We start from the raw sequence: 11,725 nt of genomic DNA on the forward strand, positions 1-11,725 counted from the left end.
TAATATGTCTTTCCTGGAAATCTTGCTGTCCTCAGAGGAATGGTTTTAGGCAGTTTAAAAGACCTATAGTGTCCTAAAATTCTATCTTTTATTGTTCTTTCAAAGAAAAGCACTTTTTGGTCATTTGCTCCATATCCGCAGTACAAAAAGAAATTACCGCAGAGAAACCAGCAGGGGCTACGTTTTAGCACGCGACGGCTCGGTTCCCGCTTTCCTTCACCCGAGACCTAATCACTTAATTCAAAGGCTAACTTCACACTGCTGCCGGGTATGTCCTTTCCGCCGCCTGCTGATGGCGACCCGGGTTTGGGTTGGTTTCACCCTCACGCCCGCTCCTGCGGGGTAGGTCCCGATCCCCTTTCAGCCCCGTCTGCTCTGAAGTAGGTTTTTACAGCCTTTGCCAAAAACATGTTTCTTTTACATTAAGGAAGATCATCTAACTTGATTTTTACCCCCTCTAAAATGGGAGCGTTCCCACACCGGGAGTCGAACCCGGGCCGCCTGGGTGAAAACCAGGAATCCTAACCGCTAGACCATGTGGGAGACGGTGAGCAAAAGTGCAAACTCAGAATAATTGAGTCTTTTCTATCGGCTTCCGCCCGCCCCACCCGCACGGCTGCGGGCGTCCGACCTGCTTCTGCGCCTGCGCTTGTTCCGTGGCCATTTAACCCCCTCGGGCCCGCGCTCTACTCGTTCCTTCCTTGCCAAGAGCCCCTGTATCTCTCTTCTGTCTACACTCGCGCCTTTTGTGATCTCATCCAGTCTCCTGGTCCTCGATACCATGTCGACACCGATGTAGACACTAGCTTGGATGAGTCATTGTTCATAATTCCTCACAAGAGCTCCTGCAAAATACAAAAGGACTGCTGTTTGAATGGTAGACGCTCGTTAAGTAGAAGCCAGAACCGTGGAGAGTCAGAAACCCGCCGCCGCGGAGGCCACAGCGGGACTGGCCGGTGTCCCCTGACCGAATCCGTGCCACAGATCCAACCGTGCCACGACCGAGACTCTGTCCCTCCCCTCGCTGCACCGGTCCAGGCTGCCCACAGGCACCATCCCGTCCCCAGAAAGTTGATCTTTCCCTCCGGAGAAACAGAAACAGCAATGAGGCCTGCTTGGGAGCCTGGAACATTCCAGGTTCTGTTGACCCGACGGCTGAAGGCAGCATTTGTGTCACAGCAGGCAGGCAGTGGTGATCTGTAAATGTAGCTTAGAGAACTGGAGAAAGTCCCTTTCTGCAAGCCTTCATGAGGGGTGGAAATTCCTCGTGGTTTCCAGCGCCCCGCTCCATCCGAGCAGCGCTGCCCCGGGGGCAGTCCCTGCCCAGCAATCCGCGTGTGGCTTTGCGAAGCACAAAGAGCCACTTATTCGCGACGGCCAGTGTGGGACGGCCGCGGTTCTGGTGTCCTCGTTGTGGCTTAAGCTACACACAGGCTGTTTTTACTAGCAGCGGACACTTTGGAGCCCATTTGAAAGCTAAGCTCCCTCCTCGCTCCCCACCTGCCGGGGACTTAGAAGGTCCTAACTGAGGTTCTCGAAGGTTCAATTGAGGGGAGGGGAGGGAACACTCTGGAAATAGAAACTACCCTGCCTTGCACTCATTACCTTGGCTGAAGTTCCCTAACAGGGAGTGAACATAATCCAACGTAATTAAAACTTAATGAAGTTCTGAAGAAAAAAACAGCAGCACTGACAGCAGACCGACTGTGTGTGTCAGACAAAATCAAAGGCGTTCATTTAATCCTCACAGTATACCCATGAGGTAGGTCTTATCCACGTTTTAGGTGGTTCTTGCAGTACTGTCTTTGAATACAGTTTGTTTTTTAATCAGTGAGACAGCTGCTCTCCTTTTGAGGATATCTGCTTTGGAGCACCAGAGAGAACTCTCCAAAACAAACCTCATCACGCAGAATACCTGACATCCGTGGTTCTCAACTTGGGGACCCAGAGATTTCATATGTACTTTTCAGTTTTGTATTTCTATTTGATGATAATTCTTCTTAAAAAGTATCTTACCAGTTTTAAAGATAAAATTTCTTAATGTTACTCATAACATTAGATAGGTACCATTTTTAGGATGTAACCAAGATGCAAGTTTACTTTTGTTTCTCAATTATCCTTAAAATGAAAATTGTTCCATTTGTCTCTTGCCAGCAACTGGCAGTAGCAGAAAGCCCTATGATCACTTTAAGTAATAAAACACAGTCCAGGACAACATACTATTTAACAACTCAATCTTTATTCTAGATAGTTCTCTCCCAACTCCAGCCCTACCCCACCCCCAGCTTGGCTATGATTTCAGGCTAGAAGCAGTGGTTTGCTGGATCTGGCTCTTAATGGCTCACAAGAGCCACTTGTGGACTTCTCTTCCTAACTCTGCGTTCAGTGACATCACGTGAGTAGCCTGAGATGGCCACGCCAGGTGTATTTACACTAAGGAAGCAGGCAAATGCTACAGGGCTGGGCTTTCTTCCTTGGAGAGCTGGTGTGCTGGTTAAAAACTAGTGGTTTGCTGGTTAAACATTTATCACACCACGTGTGATCCACTTCTCCTTTCTTTCTTTGGTCTTTCTCCTTTTAAGGCTCCAGGGCCTCTAAGATTTGAGTGTAGGGAGGGGAAGAGGAAAGGGGACAGAAGTTCCTACTCCACTGGTACTATCTAATTCCGCTTCCTGCTTTCTGGGCCTGCGCTTGTTTTAGGGCCGACTCTTTTTCTCAGTGGTACTCTGTGGGTTCATCAGAGGCTTCCTTGCCTGGGCCACATGGACAAGGCCTGGCAGGGAGGCCAACAGTGTTTGCCCAGAGTGGGCCTCAGACCAGGACTACCAGGGTCACCGGTGGCTTGGTTTAACTGCAGATTCCCAGCCCCACCCACGCGGGACTCCAAATGAGACCTTCTGGGAGTGGGCCTGGGAATCTGAATTTTAACAACACCTCCTACCCCTCACCCCCGCCAATGATTCTGATATCACTAGAGTTTGAGAAACACTGAACCACATGACTGCAAATCCCCTTCAATCTCTGAAAGTCCATGATCCCTGAATCACAGCTTCTGTCATTTCCCTTTCCTGCTCAAAAGGCTGAAAAAAATGGCATCTGGTTGCCTGTTGAGTAAAATCCAAATTTCCTGGCCAAGCCTTCCAGACTTCCCATAATCCATCCCTAACACAGCCTGCTAATATTATCCCCCATGCCCCTCTTCGGAGAGGCCACATTCCAGATCCCATCACCTGCTCTGTCTCACCTGGCCTTTTGCCCCGCTCACTCTGCACCACCTTCCCAATTCTTCTTTCCACATCTGTCCCCAAGCCCAAGGCCAGCTCAGCCCCACGAAACCACCTCAGGTCACAAGGTGCTCCCATTTCCTCTGAGTCCCAAAGCACAGACCTTTAATATATAGTGATATAGGCTTATGCTTTGCCACCCTTATTATTTAAGTTATTTAATAGGAAAACCTATGAGTAAAAATCAGATTCCATAATCCCCCTGGGAACCCAGTCCTACACTCATTCTGCCAAGTAGTCCTTCCTTTTATCTAACTTAAGTACTTCCTGCTGTACTTCTATGTGAAAGCTGCTGCCTTTTAAGAACCAGCATGAACAAAATGTTCCTGGAGGAGGGAAAAAAAAACCATGAATTTTTGAAGTTTAGCCAGACCCGTAAGTGAGCTGCATTTCTTTAGTTCCACACACACACAAAAAGCCTTCTTGTTGACACAAGGAACAGTTATTCCTGTTCCCATGCATCTAGGGCTGGCTCTCACTGGGCAGCTCTCCCTTTTTATTCACCATTTGATACTGGAAAAAAGCCCCAAACATATTGTACTTGCCAGGCACCTACATTAGCCAAAGTGAGGTGGGGTGTGATTCCGGTTCGTGCTTGCCAGTCCTTTAGGAGTCAGGATGGTTTCCATTTTAGTGGACCCAGGAGTCATCCTTTAAAAGGCCATCAAAAATAAGCACCAATTAAATTCCACTCTCCCAAGGAGAGCTTTGGCCAGTAGGGGTGACACACTAACTGGTCACCCTTGCTGACCAGTGTGAGTTAATCTTCATGGCCTAATGCTAGATTCAGTCTCTAAAATAGGGTTTGATCTCAGGAGGCCACTGGAATGACAGAGCATCTTCAAGGGCTTGTTTAGATCATATAACTCTGCCTCTCACCTCTTTGCCAGATCTGGCAATTCCTACTTGTCCTATGACTCAGGGCAAACATCCTTGAACTCCCAGTGCTGGGTTAGGTGCTCGTTCTGTGGGCCCATCCTTTCAATAGTCCGGCTGGACGTAGTTCCCTGCTTCCCTCTCTGTGGTAGACTGTGAGCGCCCGCACGGCAGACTCTGGGTCTTGCTCAGTCATAGCCCTAGTTCTAGCGCTGTGTCTGGCACACATAATTACTTAATGAATCCATCTCTTAAAATACCTTTGTTTCTTTAGGGAGCCTCCTGTAAAAGTCACTTTTTTCCCTTAAATCAGCATATAAGAAGAGTGAACTATTCCTCAGCTGGGTAAAGACATCACCACAGCATAGTATTTTGCTTTACACATTGTCAGTACTCAGTACATGTTTCAGTGATTGATCACTTGATTTATTCATTCAATAATCAATCAATCAGTCTCAAAGGAAAAGTCTTGGTTTCCACCAACACCTAAGTGGCAAAGCAAAGTAGTTGAGGGTCTCAGAGGGCCATATTTTAATATTTGAGTAACTATAACATCGAGGAAGAAACCACATTGCTGTGTCCTAATATCTCTGACACACACTCTCTGTTTTCTCCTCCCTTCCCTTCATCTGATCTGATAGCACAAGGCAGGGAGAGCTTTGCTAGACCATCATCGTACTCTCCTCCATCTGTTTGTTCCTACCAGGGCTCAGACCTGGGGCGAGAGCTGCTTTCTTGTTTTTCTGGAAGAACACACTCAGGAATTATGAGTGCAGGTACTCCATGGCCTGGCATCTTGAAAACTTGCCCACCATGGTAGTTTCTTGTTCCATGTTTCAGTTGCTCAAATATTGAAATTATGGCCCTCTGAGACCCTCAGTGAATTTGCTTTGCTCCTGAGATGCTAGGCAGAAATCAAGTTGGACCTTGTATGGAAGGTTAAAACTATTTCTGTTTCATTTCTGGACTTCCTAACAGTAGTTCTGAGTTGAATGAGCTTTCGAAATTCATGTTCTTCTTTCCTTGTGAGATTATCTATCTCAGTAATCATCAGTAGGTCCATGGCCAGAGACTATGTCAAGTTCAATGTTCATCACAGCACCAAGTATGTATTTGGCAGTGCTTGATATAAAAATAATAGCTATTGTGTATAGGATTCACTATGTGCCAGACAATTCTAAACACTTTAATATAGTAACAATTTAATTCTCACAATGACCCGATGAGGTAGGTACTGATATTATTGCCATATTACAGATTAAAAACCTGAAACATAGGGAGGTTGAGGAATTTGCTCAAAGTCTGACAACATAAATAGTAGAAGCAGGATTCAAATCCAGGTGTTTCATCTCTGGAATCTGAATTCTGAATGTAGCTTCAGATGCCTTAATAAATCTGCCTCTACTATTGTGAAAATATTGCATAAAATGAGGACTTACACTGATAATAATAATGATAATGCCTTCAGCGACAATGACTGTGTACATTCTGAAACCTGAGGGCATCTTAGCAGTTCAGTGAGGAATATGTTATGGGCTCTTCTGAAACCAATGAAAATAAACATTCTGTGATCTAAGACTTCACAGATGCTGACATTGGCACAGAGAAGACATCTGCCTCTGGTCCCTTCTCCCTCATCATCTATCCATTTGCAGAAATGTCACCTCCTCCATCACTGTTCAAAAATAAATTAATGTTTCCCTCTTTCAACCCAATGTAGAGATAGAAATCTCACAATTTTCTATCCAACCTCTTCCTGGAAAGGACCTCACTATTGGTCCACTGATTAATTGAGTCATGCAATCAAAAAACCAGGCTCAGAGATTCATGAGGCATAAGACGTCCCATTCTTCCAAAGCTACAACCTACTTGACATCTGCACGTGGACGGCTGACGCACAGCTCAACACTCACAGGTCTAACGCTGAGCTCCCAAGAGTCCACCACCACCGCCTCTCCAAGCCAGCTCCTTCTCCCATCTGCCCATTCCAGTCTCCCACTTGCTCCGACCAAAACCCCTGGATTCAACGTGGATTCCATTTTCTTTCTCTCCCCCTACATCCAATCTGTCAGGAAATCCTGTTAGCTCTGTCATGAAAGTATATGCAGAATGTGATCACTTCCCCCGAGTCCCCTGGCCTGAGCCACCATCACCAGCATCTCTCCCCTGGGTTACTGAAATAGCCTAACTCCTGCTCTGCTCACCAGCTCCCCACCCCCGCAGTCGATTCTCAACAGTGCAAGCAGAGGGACTCTTAAAACAAATCGGATCGTGTCACTTCTCTCCTCAAATCCCTCCACTGGTTTTAGTATCACTCAGAGTAAAAGTCAAAATCCTGACTATTATCTATCTACAAGGTCCTATGTGACAACCACTCCCCTCCCATTCCTTCTACCCTCCTCCCCAAGCACAGGGCTCCAGCCACAGTCCCCCTCCTTGGCATTTTTCCAATCCTCTGGGGATGTCCTCACCTCAGAGCCTTTGCTCTTGTGTGAGGAAGAAAGAGCTTTCCAGACTGAGAGACCGTCTTCAAGGCTCGCTCCCTCACCTTCCTTGGGTTCTTTAGAACTTTCCTTCTCAGTGAGAGCTTCCCTGTTCGCCCTATCTGACATGTCAGTAACCTGCCTTCTTCTTGCTCATTGTCTGTCTTTTTTTTTTTTTTTTTTTTTTTGAGACAGAGTCTCACTCTGTTGCCCAGGCTAGAGTGAGTGCCGTGGCGTCTGCCTAGCTCACAGCAACCTCAAACTCCTGAGCTCAAGCGATCCTCCTGTCTCAGCCTCCCGAGTAGTTGGGACTACAGGCATGCACCACCATGCCCGGCTAATTTTTTCTATATATATATTTTTAGCTGTCCATATAATTTCTTTCTATTTTTTTAGTAGAGATGGGGTCTCGCTCTTGCTCAGGCTGGTCTCGAACTCCTGAGCTCAAACGATCCGCCCACCTCGGCCTCCCAGAGTGCTAGGATTACAGGCGTGAGCCACCGCGCCCGGCCCCATTGTCTGTCTTTTCTACCAGAGTGCAAACATTTTTGCTGCTTGGTTCACTGCTACAAAACTTGAACAAAATTCAAAATTTAGCTAACATTCAATAAATATTTATGGAACAAATGAATGAAGACAGTCATGCAGATGACTGTTCAAGAGTATGCTGAGTGAACTTAGAAAATTCTAGAAAAATGCAAAAATAGTCAAGGACATTTTCCATTAGCTATTACATAGTAATGACAATCACATATCACATAGCTTTTGGAAAACTCCACTGTACTCTCACAAAATAATGAAAGTGAAAAAGGCAAATAATGTCTTTGAATTATGAAAATAGTTTTAATTTTGCAGATCCCATGAAAGGGTCTTGGACACCCCCAGAAGTCCCCAGACCCTTTGAGAACCCTTGCTCTAGTGTGACATTGAAAAGGCATGTGGTAGACTATTTTCCTTATTTCAAGTTTCAGTAAGTTTTTTAAACACATTTTTAATGAGAGCTTTTTAAAGGCCACTTGACCTTTGATCTTAAGACTCCTACAGAAATATTCAAACAGGTACACACACCCACACACTCACACACACACAGCGTGTGTTTCGCTGTACATTCAGTAGTGTTCACTGTTGTATAATTAACATTAGATTAAAACTGTAAGCAGATTTCTCCATAGGAGAATGATTTAAAAAGTAAAAGCATATACTGTATATATTTATATAAACATGCATAAGTTTTCATGACATATTGTCAAGTGGAAAAATTGCAAAGTAACATCTATGATCATTTTTCTGTTTAAAAGTAAGATTTATCCATATATGTTTAGATACTTGTAAATACCTGTATTTTTTTTAAGTCTGGAAATATACACCAAATTCTTAACAATGGTATCTCTGGGGAATATGATGGGAAGGAAATAAGGGAGGACAAATGTCACTTTTTATTTTATATACTACTGGATTATTTGAATTTTTACAAGGAGCATATTATAATACTTTTGCCATTTTAGAAAAAAACTAAATTAGAAACAAGGTAAAAAGAGGCATAATGACTCCCTGACTGAATCCTCAAAAAGGACATTCGTAGAAAACTGATGAAATCCAAATAAAGTCTGTAGTTTAGCTTTACCAAATAAATAAAAGCATAAAAAGAATCAGAAAAACATAGACACTAAACTGCAAATATGTTGTGACCCAGGAAATGGTGGCAGTGCCCACTAATAAACGGAGATGAGCATGGCCAGAAACCGGAACGTGGAAACCTTCACACAACCTACAAAAGAGAAATGAAGACATTATAGTTTTTCCCGGGTGTGTACAAAAGCTGATTTAAGTTGACTGGGTACAAAAGATGGATAGAAGACGATCATCCCTCTCGTCCCTCTCTGTGAGAAGACCCAGAGTGCTGTGAACATTAGTGCCGAACATTAGGGCGTTCTGCAGGCTGCCCGGCCGCAGAGCACTCTCCACGGCAACAGCTCCATGGAATTTCAATTTGGGGTCTTTCCCAGGGGCTCTCTGAGCATTCCGAATATCTGTCGTTTTTATTGTTCTATTTATTCACGCTTACCGATTTTCTCCTCTCCCAGTTTTGAGGATGAAATAATCGTTTGTTCCCTGTCCCACCGCCCCCAAAAGTCTCCAGCTATGCTAAAGGAGACTGTTCTAGAACAAGTCTGCCCTCGGAAACACCTGCTTCTACTAAGTTTCAGTGGCTGCCTTTCTCCCAGAGTGACCGTGCAGGGGTAGGGAAACTGCAGTCTTCTGATATCAAGATTGTTCTTTTTTAAGCACCAAAGGAGGCAAGAAAAGCTTCATCTTTCTCTGCTGCACCCCTTTTAATAAAAAGATTTGTTCTGTAAAATTTGGATTCAGTCAAAAGGCCACACTTAAAGACCTACAAGGCCCCATGTGGCCTTAAGGCCACAGGTTCCCCACCCCTGTGCCAGCCTTGTATGTCAGGCAGATAATTATTGAACAAAGGAAGTGGATAAGGTAACTCAAAGGCTAATAAAAAGCATGGGCTGTGGAGGTTCAAAGACCATCACAAGGAAAACTGCCCCTACCTGTTCCATCAGTGTGGCTTTTCCTCCCCTCCCCTCAGGCACTTACTGACCACCTAGCTGTTGCCGGTAAACTCCACAGCGCCACCGTTTTCACATTTAAATCAAAACTTCTCAGCCTCTCCCACCTCATTTCAAAATTTAAATGTCTATTTTCTTAATGAAAAAGAGAAGGGCGATAATAGTAAATAAAATAAATGAGCTGTGCTTTTAAACATGTCCAAAATGTAGTTTTCCAATGTGGCACTTTTGATATACAAATCAAGGCACAAAGTGGAATATTACAGAATGATCTCAACTAGGTTATCCTAAAAAGTTATAGGAGGCCTGGTGTGGTGGCTCATGCCTGAAATCTCAGCACTTTGGGAGGCCTAGGTGGGAGGATCACTTGAGGCCAGGAGTTCAAGACCAGCCTGGGCAATAGCAAGACCCCATTTTGTACAAAAAAAACTTAAAAGGGAGCCAGGTGTGGTGGCGAATGCCTAGAGTCGCTTGAGCCCAGGAGTTTGAGGTTGCAGTGAGCTATGACGATGCCACTGCACTCTAGCCTGGGCAACAGAGCAGAATCGTGTCTCAAAAAAAAAAAAAAAGTTATAGGTGCTTCCATGTTAGAATCACCTGGCATACTTTTAAAAAGAGATTATAGTTTAGTTGGGAATTTCAGGAAGCAAAGGGGAACATTCATCAGGGTGCTGTTGGAATGGTAATGGAAAGCAAAGAACAGACTTACAAAACTGAAAGCGTGTGCTTTTTAATTCATTTATCTTCCCATGGGAACATCTGAACTTAAATCGGGTTTCCCACATACCTGCCTACGTGCTGTGTTCGTAGAGTGAAAACTCTTAAGATGTGGGGATGGTATCTTCTTGTCCTTTTAAAAGGGACCAGGGAGAAAATCCTGGCTGGTTTAATAAAATGTGAAATGTCAGGTAAGAGACAAAAGATTATTTGACCAATTACATATAAGATAGATTTCTAGCTTTCTCTAAGAAAAAGTAACAATAAAGTTCTACCACCATAAAAAAAAGTTACAGGAGCTTAATTTGTCTGACTGGATAGTTAATATTAAGGAATTGTTAACTCTTAAGGATATGGTGTTTTTTTGAAAAAAGTCTTTATCTTCTAGAGATATATACTAAAATATATAGGGATAAAATAACATGGTGCCTGGCCATTTGCAGGCAAAATAATCTGAGGTGGGGTTGGGTAGGTGGGGAGGAATGGGTAGGTACAGATGGAAACAAGACTGGCCAGACTGATAATATGCCGAAGCTGCGTGATGGTTGGAAAGAGGAGTGTCATATTACTCTATACTTTCACATATGCTTGATAGTTTACAAAATAAAATTCTTTTTTAAAAGTGATAAAAATGATTAAAAAAATGTAAACAAAGTTGCTTGCTCAGAAAAGTGAGGAATATAAGAAATGAAGAGACTCGGTTAAAAATATGGATTAAAACAGTTGACTATCTCTCTATATGCTTCAAATCCCTTGAAATCATATATTTAAAAAGAGCTAAAGAGTCACAACAGTCAAAGAATACAAGAAAAGGCAGTATCAGACAGAACACCAGTGATTTTGAGAAACTTTCCTAAGTTCCTCAAAGAGAAGTTCTCAAAATGTGGTCCCCAAGATGACCTGCATCAGCCTCACCTGGAAACTTGTTAGAAACACAGACTCTCAGGCCACATCCCCACCCTGCTGAATCACTCACTCCGGGAGTGGGGCCCTGCAAGCTGGGTCTGAACCAGCCTTCCGGTGATTCTGATGTACACTAGAGCCACTGTAAAGCTAATCCAACTTACAAGAACAAGGGAGGAAAGTCAGCCCAAATTAGCCTGGGAAACAAGGATCAGAAAGCTCAGAGCAAGCCCAGGGAGACTCGCTTGGTCAGTGACAGGAAGCTGGAGGCCATTCTGCCAAGGAGAGAAGAGCTCCATTCCCAGAATAAAGCTCTTCGTATTTTGGCAAAGAGATGAGCGTGAGGATGGGACAAGAGTCCACTCCCAATCCAGGTACTCTGAACAGTCAACCAGGTAACAAGCCCCCTTCTCAGTCAAGGTAAATGCCTTTTGGGGAAAGAAGGCTTACACAAATTCAGGAAGAATACACACCAACTACCAATATGTAAATCAACTGAATCCCTCTTTCCTTGCTAAGAGGCAACATTTAAGGACAACAGATAGCAGTGAAGATAATTAGTAAATTGAGCAAATTGAACCACTGACAATAGGAAAAATGGAAACAACTCAAGAAACAGAAAATAATGTGAAATTTCTGATTGGTAACCTGGGAGATGTAAGGGTACTACACTACATGTATGAAAACAGAATTAGAAAAAGAAAACAAGGCCGGGAGCGGTGGCTCACGCCTGTAATCCTAGCACTCTGGGAGGCCGAGGCGGGTGGATCGCTCGAGGTCAGGAGTTCAAGACCAGCCTGAGCAAGAGTGAGACCCCGTCTCTACTAAAAATAGAAAGAAATTATATGGACAACTAAAATATATATATACAAAAAATTAGCCG

General features: G+C 44.0%; 1 non-coding gene across 1 annotated transcript; it reads right to left on the minus strand.

Annotated features, from left to right (window-relative positions):
• Nucleotides 1-471: 471 nt before the first annotated feature.
• Nucleotides 472-543, minus strand: TRNAE-UUC (transfer RNA glutamic acid (anticodon UUC)). Its single transcript has one exon. It is a non-coding gene; the product is annotated as a tRNA-Glu (tRNA).
• Between the last annotated feature and the right edge of the window lie 11,182 nt (nt 544-11,725).

Source organism: Eulemur rufifrons, chromosome 4 (assembly GCF_041146395.1).
Source record: "Eulemur rufifrons isolate Redbay chromosome 4, OSU_ERuf_1, whole genome shotgun sequence".
NCBI lineage: Eukaryota > Metazoa > Chordata > Mammalia > Primates > Lemuridae > Eulemur > Eulemur rufifrons.